The following is a 10,765-nucleotide window of genomic DNA, read 5'->3' on the forward strand; positions in this document are numbered from 1 at the left end:
GGTAGTCTGCTAGTAGGAAGGGGCAGTCCTGCTCCAAAGGCTAGGCTCTGGCAGTGTCTACCCACCAGGGGAGGGGTGAGCTTGGCCTACTGAAATCCTCGATCCCTCATGGGCTGTTGTGAGCCATCTAGGCTTGATCTTAGCTCCGGAAGTACTGCATTGGTCAGAAGGGGTGGTCCTGCACCAGAGGCTAGGCTCTGGTGAGTGTCTGCCCTACCAGGAAAGGGGTGCACCCGGCCTGCTGTATGCCCAGTCCTTATAGAGGCCGGTGTGGGTGGATCTCTCACATTATGTATTTTTAATCTAGAAAATAGTAGCCCAAGATATTTATCAATAAATAAGAGTAGAGAATATATATGAATAACATATATGACTTTACTGATGTACCTAAAATAACACTCACATCTGATGAGTTAAAAAGAAAAACTTGAAGTACATTTTATTTTTATTTATTTTTTAGTTGTAGGTGAACACAATACCTTTACTTTATTTGTTTTTATTTTTATGTGGTGCTGGAAATCAAACCCAGTGCCTCACGCATGCTAGACAAGCACTTTATGACTGAGCTACAACCCTGGCCCCTTGAAACATTTTTTTTCCTCTTTCTTTTTTTTTATTAGTTGCTTAAGACAATACAATGATCTTGACATTGAACTTGACAAAAGTTTTTTTAAAAATCCAGAACAATAACTATATGAAATAGTAAAATGTTACATAACAAAGGAGAATGAGGAGGGTAGGATGTTATTTGGTACAAAAATTAATTATAAAGTTACAATCATTATAATAATAATAAACATACATATCTATGTGAAATTCTAAATGTCTTGAAAAATAGATCCTAATCTGTACAAGAATGAGTAAATTATTAGGTACCATTGTAAATCAATGCAAAAAGAAAGAATTCTTCAATAATGATGCTGCAACAGTTCGTTGGCAATTTGGAAATTTAGCAAGAATAAGTATTTTAGTTTATGCCATCCTCCAAGATAAATTCTAGTTGAATTAAAAACATGAATTACAGACTTCTAGTAAATGATGCACTAATTTCATGAACAAAATAAAACAATAGTTTTTAGATGCCTGGCTTACTTCTCATGAAAGAGAACAGAACATGTGACAGAAAAAAAGAACAGTAGGTAGTAGACTTATAAGCTAATTCTCCAAAAGCCCCTACAAATAAAGAAAATTTAAAAAATCTAATAGAGTACAAGAAAGTAAAGAGCAAATAAAAAAAGGATGGTAGGTGGAAAGGATAAAATAAGATTACAAAGTAAATTTGAGTGTTTGGTAAATACAATAAATATATAATGACTAAGCTATCAGGTTGAAAGCCAGATATTCACAAAAAGGAATTAAAAAAATAAATACTCTTTTCAAAGAATCCATTGGCAATAAAATGGCTTAAAGCAAAATTATGGATAAAAACATAAGACCCATAATTCATCTATTCCTCTCATGCTCCCCATCCTTACCCCACTATGAGGCAGCCTTCTTATATCAGAGAAAACATTCAGCAGTTTTTTTCAGGGGGGATTGGCTAACTTCACTTAGCATTATCTTTTCCAATGCCATCCATTTATATGCAAATTCCATGATTTTTATTCTCTTTTATTGCTGAGTAAAATTCCTTTGTGTATTTATGCCACATTTTTTTTATCCATTCATACAATGAAGGGCAACTAGGTTGGCTTCACAGTTTAGCTATTGTGAATTGTGTTGCATTAAACATTGATGTGGCTATGTCCCTGTAGTATGCTTTTTCTAAGTCTTTTGGAATCTAGACCAAGGAGAGGGATAGCTGGGTCAAATGATGGTTCCAGTCCCAATTTTCCAAGGAATCCCCAACACTGCTTTCCATATTGGCTGCACCAATTTGCAGTCCCACCAGCAATGTATGAGTGTACCTTTTCCCTCACATCCTCGCCAACACTTATTGTTGTATGTATTCTTAATAGCTGCCATTCTGACTGGAGTGAGATGATATCTTAGAGTAGTTTTGATTTGCATTTCTCTATTGCTAGCGATGATGAACATGAATTCTAGGTGGGACAGAGGGGTGGGAGGGAAAATAAGGGGGCAGGGGATTAGCAAGGATGGTGGAATGTGATAGACATCATTATCCAAAGCACATGTATGTAGACTCAAATTGGTGTCAACATACTTTATATACAGCCAGAGATATGAAAAGTTGTGCTATATATGTGTAATAAGAACTGTAATATATTCTGCTGTCATTTATTTCTTTAACAATTAATAAACAATAATAAAAACATAAGACACATAAAATCAAAGCTGGATCAATTATTTGTATATCAGAAAAATTAACTTTAAAGAAAAAGGCCCAATTGCCATTCATGATTTGAAAATAGTATATGAAATTACATATATAAATATATTTATAAAATTTTTATAAATATTAAATGTGAATGGATCACTTTATGCATCTGAAAATATAAAATGTCCAATACATGGGCCAAACAAAACATTGTAATAGAAATTTGAAAAAAAAGTGAAAATAATAAAAGAGCTATGAATCATAGCTCAGGGAATTCAGCTAAAATAGCAATATATCAATAAGTGCTTACTTGATATGCTGGCATTTAAAAAGTCTAAGTTTCAAAATCTCAAGAAGTTAGAAGAAAATGAGAAAACACAAGGAAATTATAAAGACCAAAATAATATATATGTTATATAAAGAAAATTAGTTAAATTAAAAATGAAGCAATGCAGAGGATTAATAATACAAAGGATCAACAAACTAGTATTGAATCCAGTCTTTGAAAAGATTAGTAACATATGGAAACCACATATTAATTGTGATCATGAAAGAGAAAAGAGAAGGCAAATTAATAATACATGGAATGAAGATATAACTTGTGATACACTGGAAACAAAATATTCAAAATCATAACTACTAATATTAAAAAAACCAAATCAATCTTATTTATAATACAGATATACTGTTTATAAATAAAATATTAGCAAACCAAATCAAACATGTATTTTAAAACACATGATAACCACATGTAGCTTAATCCAGGAATGCAAAGATCTTTCAATATTAGAAAATCTGTTTCTATAAATAATAATTTTAAGATTAAAAGGGAAGTATGAAATGATAATGTGGATACAGAAAATTGTTTTTGAAAATCCAATGCCCATGGGGCTGGAGCTGTGGCTTAGTAGTAGAGTACTTGCCTACCATGTGTGAGGCTATGGGTTCAATTCTCAGCACCACATCTAAATAAATGAATAAAATAAAGGTCCATCAACATCTTTAAAAAAATTTAAAAAAAGAAAATCCAATGCCCACTTATGAATGAAACAACCATTTTTAGAAAACCATGAATGCATTGAATCCTCCTTAACCTAATATAAAGCTATCAACTCCAAACCAATAGTGGACACGTTAATAATAAAATATTTGAAATACAATATTCCTTATAAAGTTAGGAAAATAACAAGAATTACTTCTGTTGCTGTTTCTGTTAAGGACACAGTGTAGATACTAGTTGATATAAAAAAGGAAAAGATAAAGGTCTATGGATTAAATATGAAGAATCAGAATTGCTATCATTAACAGTTGATTATGCTATCAAAGAAACCTATATAAACTTGTACCATGCTTGTTAATATGCAGAAAATATTTTAAAGTTCACAATTGTTCCCAAGTTGACCAACAAATTCAAGGGAATTCCAATATAAGTTCCAAATGGATATTAATAGAGGACAGCTTGATCCTAAAACTCACTTGGAAACAACAAATGCATAAAAATAATCAAGAAAACATCAAGGAATAATAATGAAATAAAATTTGCCTTACCAGAGATAAAGATTCATCATAAAACAGTAATTAACACAGTGGTAGCTGGGTCAGGGAAAAACAAAACATTGGGAGAGAACAGAAAGACTAGAAAAAGATATTTTTATGATGTGTGTTATGGTTTGAATCTGGAATGTCCCCCAAAAGCTCATGGGTTGAAGGCTTAGTCCCCAGTGTATCAATATTCAGAGGAAGTGAGAGTGTCCTGGAGGGGCTCAGACCCTAGGAAGAAGATTTGGGATTCTGGTAGTTGGAAAAAGTTACAAACCTAGTTGAGATAGTAGACATGCTTTATTTGAAGGCAGCAGTAGTTCCCTGAATGTTCCATAGGACTTTTCTATGTGCAGGCCAAACAAAGAAGGCATGGTGCCAATAGGTTACATAGTGAGCACATGCTCACAAGCAGATATTTATGACCTTGACTACATATGCTGAATCAGGGTGTTTATGACCTTGACTACATATTAAAACATAACCACCCAGAAGTCTTGATGTGGGAATCTAAATATAGACGTCTTGGGCCTTCCCCACATGGAGCTTTTGGTAAGTAATCGAATCATGAGATCTCTAATCCCATCAATTGATTAATCAATTGATAGATTCATGGCTGAAGGGACTACTGGGAAGAGGTAGAAACTGTAGATTGAAAAACATAGTTGAAGGGAATGGGTGTTTGGGAGCATGCCATTGGATATATCTTGTTCCTCCTCATGCTCACTCACACATGCACCCCTCTCTTCTCTTGTGTGTTCTCTCTCTCTCTCTCTCCCTCCCTCCCTACCTCCCTCTCTCTCTCACCATGAGGTATCAGCTCTGTTCCACCATGCAGCTGCAGTCATCCATTAACATGAGAGCACAAGAGGAGGCATCTGGCCCACACTGAGTAGTAATGCTACTTTTGTTATAAATCAAGTTACATATACTATAATTTGGATATCAAATGTTCCTCAAGGCCCTTGTGTTAACAGTTTATTCTACCGTGCATTCTCTGTCATGATGCTGTACCTCATCACAGACCCATAGCATTGATGTAACCCTCTGAAACCATGAGCCAAATCAAATCATTCCTCCTTTAATTTGTTATTCTCAGATATTTTGTCACAATGATGAAAGTTAACACACTATAACAAATACTTGAGACAATCAGTTTAGAAAGAGAATAGTTATAGTTTGACTCATGGTTTTAGAGTTTCTACTCCAAGATCAGATGGAGTCATTTCTTTTAGACCCCAGTGTAGGTGCTATATGGCAAAAGTAGGGAGCACATGGTGAAGCAAAACCATTTACTTCATGTTGAGGAAGCAAGGAGGAAGATGCTGGGGTCTCATAATCATTTTCAGGACATATCCTCAATGACCTGAATACTTCCTACTAGGCCACCATTCAAAGATTCTACTGCATCCCAAAATCAACATGGGCTGAAGATTAAACTCTTTTTTTTTTTTTTGGTTTTTTTTTTTTTGGTACTAGGAAATGAACCCAGGCATGCTTAACCACTGAGCTACATCCCCAGCCCCTTTTTTTATGTTTTATTTTGAGACAGGGTTTTGCTAAGTTGCTTAGGGGCTCACTAAGTTGCTTATGGCTTCATTAAATTGCTGAGGCTGGCTTTGAACTTGTCATCTTCCTGCTTCAGCCCCCTGAGTTGTTGGGATTATAGGTGTATGCCACAATGCCTGGCATGGAGATTAAGCTCTTAACACATGGGCCTTTCCAGAACATTTAAGATTCAAATTAAAGCATATAGCAACTTGATATGTACATTGCTACTTAGTGTGGGCCAGATGCCTCCTCTTGTGTTCTTATGTTAATAGATGCCTCCAGCTGCTGAAAAGGATACAGGTAACCACTGCCCACACAGGGAAAGTCTCCCTTGCTTCCCACTTTTAGCTCACTGCCAATGCCAGAGGAGCTCACCAGCAATCTGGCCTAAATACTCTCTGGCTGACTGACTGGCCCCAGGAGATCTACCAGTTCAACAACAAATATATCCATCCAGCCAATCAGACTCCTTACCTTGGAGCACACTACCAACCTTTACCCTTTTACCAGTCATACCTTTGAAACAAAAGAGCTCCTCTTGGGGATTAGTTTCATTGTAGCCAGGTTTCAGAATATGAGGGGAAATTTTGATAAAATTGGAATAAAGAGGATCATAGAAGAAGTTCTGATTGTAGAGGAGCACCAGCTACCCCATGTGCTAGTGCTATAGCTGGGAACATATTTCTTCAAATTACCTGGTAATCAGCTCAACTTAGGAGAAGATGAAGTTGAAGGACTAAACCACTTAATGACAGACGTGCTATGTCATCAAGATGGAGTCCTGGGCCATCAGTGACTGTATTGGTAATTGATAGAGATCAAATTTTGAACCTCCTTAGCCTCCTTATATTTCCACACATATTACAAAGCCCAAGGATCATGAGAGGTTTTTTCTGGTTCAGCTTCCAGAGGAAGATTGGTTTATACTTTCTACGATTTACAAAGTGGCAGCTACACCATTTTTTGAGCTATATGACAGTGTAACAGGATATGGACCCATTATTTCTAGTCTCCCTCAGCTGTTGAGCAGGTTCAATTCTATCTAAAACTTAATTCCTGCACAATGTAGAAGTAAAAGAAACCATCTGTGAACAAAGCTATACACAGTGTAGAAGTAAAAATGTACAATTTGGTGGGGGGGGGGGTTCTCTCTTTCCTGATCCCTAAACTGACACCTACTTTTTATTTTTTGAATAATAAATTTAGCCAGCCATGGTGACACACATCTCTAGTTCTAGCTGCTCCAGGAACTTGAGACCAAATGGGCAATATAGAAGACCCTGACTCAAAAGTAAGTGAATAAATAAGGAATAAAAAGAAATTAGCAATGTAAACAAATGTGATAACTTTTACATATCTTTGGTTCTACTCATATTTTTATACATTAAAGAAAATGAAATTTGTATTTTTACAAAATTTCTCATTGAACTACAAAACATATTTATAAAGTGAAAACAAATCACAAATCACAAAGATAAAAGCTGATAAATGTCACCACATAAAAATATAAAATTTGTAATACATATATATAAATGATGATTACACATATAGTCAGTATTGTTAAATTAAAAGTTAACCCTCAAAATCTATTAATCAATGTTGAACAATATTAATGAACAATACTTCATAAGGTTAATGCTTATTCAGTGAGAGCACCATTTTTATCAACCACTAGTGGGATTTTAAAGTGGATGACTGAGCACCGGAAGATGGCGGCGATGGGAGTGCAGCACCCCAGTGCGCCGCGTCACTGTGCGGGAGAAAGACAAGGTGAAACGGCTGAAGGCTACCTTGGTGGGAATTTCCAGTGAAATTGAGGTGCTCCAGAATCTAGAGGACAGATTTCCAGCGCGCGGGATTCGGCTGCAGGGGCTTGGTCGCGGGCGATTTCTCCGCACGGAGGGTAGCAGTACCTGGTCGGCGGACCGCCCCGCGGATGTAGTCTGGGGCGCACGCTAGTTAGTTAGCGGCGAGGTACCAGAGCGGGATTACAGCGAAGCGGATTCTGGAGGCTCCTGCCAGCGGCGCACTGGCCGCGCTGAGTGCTGAGTTCCGGCTTTGAGACAGAGGAGAGAACCAGTCCAGTTCGATTCCCGACACCGGTCGGAACAAGGAGGAGGACAGCAGCCGCCATCTTGGAGAGCTGATGCAATCATCCCTGTTTTCTACTGATCTCAGCTCATTCAACTACGGAACAGGTGATTCCAGGCTGGTATTTGCCTGCGTCTCGCAGACAGATCGCTCACAGGCTTGGGACTGGAGAACCTGAGGAGAATACTCTTCGGGGCTCACCCCTGGCAAGGCGGGCGCCGGACTTTGAGCGGCCAGATGCTAGCTCCCCGGGTTGCTTTGGCCCAGGGCAGGGGATCCTTCGGGGACTCCGACTCCCGGAACAGTTTTGGCCCGGGGCTAGGGAGCCCGCGGGGACTGCGTCTTTGACCCTGCACCTGGCGGAGCGTACACTGAGCTGGGAGAGGTTGGAGCGGCCAGGCTTAGGCTCCCGGGGCTGCTTGGACCTGAGGCTGGGGTACCTCTGTGGAGCCTGCTCCTAGCAGAGTGTGGCAGGGATCAGAGAGGCTGGGTTCTGGCTCCCGTAGCTGCTTGAGCCCAGGGCCGGGGAACCTGCGGGGACCGCGAGCAGAGGCCAGCTACAAGTGAAACTTGCAACGAGGGGCAGCAGGACTCTGACTCCCGGAACAGTTTTGGCCCGGGGCTGGGGAGCCCGCGGGAACTGCGTCTTTGACTCTGCTCCCAGCGGAGCGTGCACCGAGCAGGGAGAGCCTGGTGCGGCCAGGCTTGGGCACCGAGCAGGGAGAGTCTGGTGCGGCCAGGCTTGGGCTCCCGGGGCTGTTTTGGCCTAGGGTTGGGGAACCCGCGGCGGTTGCTCTGTGGAGCCTGCTCCTAGAAGAAAATGGCGGGGATCGGAGAGGCCGGCTCCTGGCGCCCGAAGCTGCTCTGGCTCAGGGTTGGGGATCCTACAGGGACTGCTTCTTGGTCCGGGTCCTGCTGGGTGCTGCGGGGGCCTGGGGGGCAGAGTGGAGCTCCCACCTGCGCCCAGAGCAGGCTAAGGGACCCACCGGTGTGGTATCATGACACCCCAACTGCAGCTGGGGCCGAGGAGAGTAGCCGCCCACGCCTGGAACAGGACCAGCGACCCGACGGCAGGGTAGCCAAGTCACCCCACTTGGAGTGGAGGCCATGAAGAGCCGCCGTCTGATCCTGCAAGGTAGGCAGACCTGCGTCCCACTGGCAGGACAGGCTCGGCAGCCTGCCAGTGTGGTGGAAAAGTAGCATCGAGGCAGTCACGTCACACTGGTTGGAGTGGGGGTTGAACAGAGCCGCTGCCAGTATCCGGAAAAGGCCCAACGACCCATTGGAGAGGCAGTTAGGTACCGCCACTAGGAGTGGGGGCTGAGCAGAACTGCCGCCCAAGCCCACAAGGTAGGCAGATCTGAGACCCACCGGCAGAACAGGCTTAGAGGCCGACCAGCGTGGTAGACACGTCACACCAATTGGAGTAGGGGTGGAGCAGAGCTGCCGCCCACATCCGGATCAGGACCAACGATCCGAGGACGTGGTAGGAACGTCACCACAATTGGAGTGGGGGCAGAGTAGAGCAGCCACCCGTGCCCGCAGGGTGGGCAGACCTATGACCAACCAGCGTGGTAGATAGATCACCCTAATTAGAGGAGGAGCACAGCCACTACCTGCCCTACAAGAGAGATATCCCAACTATACAAGAGCAATATAAATAAATAGGGGGAAAATTAAAAAACACAACAGTTTCACCAAGCAGAAAGAAACACAAGCAGTATGAAAAGACAAGGAAAGAAAGGACCACAAGCAATGCAGGTCAACTCAACTTTAGAAGAGGTAATAGCTGCAACAGATGGAATGTCAGATAAAGAGTTCAGGATATACATGCTTCAGATGATCTGGAGTCTCAAGGAAGACATGAGACAGCAAAATCAGACAATGAAAGATCACATTGACAAGGAACTACAGAAACAAATCCAGGAAGTAAACGATCAATTTTACAGGGAGTTAGAAGTAATAAAAAACAAACAAATAGAAATCCTAGAAATGCAGGAAGCAATAAACCAACTTAAAACCTCAATTGAGAATACTACCAGCAGAGTAGATCACTTAGAAGATAGAACATCAGACAATGAAGACAAAGTATTTCAACTTGAAAAGAACATAGACAGCTCAGCAAGACTGCTAAGAAACCATGAACAGAACATTCAAGAATTATGGGATAACATTAAAAGACCAAACTTAAGAGTCATTGGGATACAGGAAGGCACAGAGCTCCAAACCAAAGGAATAAACAATCTATTCAATGAAATAATACGAGAAAACTTCCCAGACTTGAAGAATGAAACAGAATCCCAAATCCTAGAATCCTACAGGACGCTGAATGTGCAAAATCATAAGAGATCCACACCTAGACACATTATAATGAAGATGCCCAACATACAGAATAAGGAGAGAATTTTAAAAGCTACAAGAGAAAGAAAGCAGATTACATTTAGGGGCAAACCAATCAGGATAACAGCTGATCTCTCAACACAGACTCTGAAAGCTAGAAGATCCTGGAATAACATTTTACAAACACTGAAAGAAAATGGGTTCCAACCAAGAATCGTGTATCCGGCGAAATTAAGCTTTAGGATGGAAGATGAAATTAAAACCTTTCACGATAAACAAAAGTTAAAAGAATTCGCAGCTAGAAAACCATCTCTTCAAAAAATCCTTGGCAAAACATGACAGGAAGAGGAAACTGAAAATAACATTGAAAACCATCAGTGGGAGGTAGGACAGTAAAGGGGGGAAAGTAATCAAAGAGGAAAACTAATCAGGTTTAGTAACATAAATAAACAAATATGGCTGGAAGAACAAACCATATCTCAATAATAACCCTAAATGTTAATGGCTTAAACTCACCAATTAAGAGTCACAGGCTAGTCAAATGGATCACAAAACAAGATCCAACAATATGTTGCCTACAGGAGACGCATTTGATAGGAAAAGATATACATAGACTGAAGGTGAAAGGCTGGGAAAAATCATTCCACTCATATGGACTGCGGAAACAAGCAGGAGTGTCCATACTCATATCAAACAAAATAGATTTCAAGCCAAAGTTAATCAAAAAGGATAAAGAGGGACACCGCATACTGCTCAAGGAAACCATACACCAACATAACAATCATAAATATATATGCCCCAAACAATGGTGCAGCTACGTTCATCAAGCAAACTCTTCTCAAGTACAAGAGTCTAATAGACCACCATACAATAATCATGGGAGACTTCAACACACCTCTCTCACCACTGGACAGATCTTCCAAACAAAAGTTAAATAAGGAAACTATAGAACTCAACAACACAATT

The 10,765-nt window shown here is 40.5% G+C and overlaps 1 pseudogene across 1 annotated transcript; it reads left to right on the forward strand.

Moving 5' to 3' along the window:
• Positions 1-2,029: 2,029 nt before the first annotated feature.
• Positions 2,030-6,414, forward strand: LOC308638954 (cleavage and polyadenylation specificity factor subunit 5-like; annotated as a pseudogene). The gene is made up of 2 exons: positions 2,030-2,046; positions 5,789-6,414. The product of its transcript is annotated as a cleavage and polyadenylation specificity factor subunit 5-like (transcript).
• Positions 6,415-10,765: the final 4,351 nt, after the last annotated feature.

This window comes from Spermophilus citellus (assembly GCF_964194105.1).
Source record: "Spermophilus citellus genome assembly, chromosome: X".
NCBI classification, from domain to species: domain Eukaryota; kingdom Metazoa; phylum Chordata; class Mammalia; order Rodentia; family Sciuridae; genus Spermophilus; species Spermophilus citellus.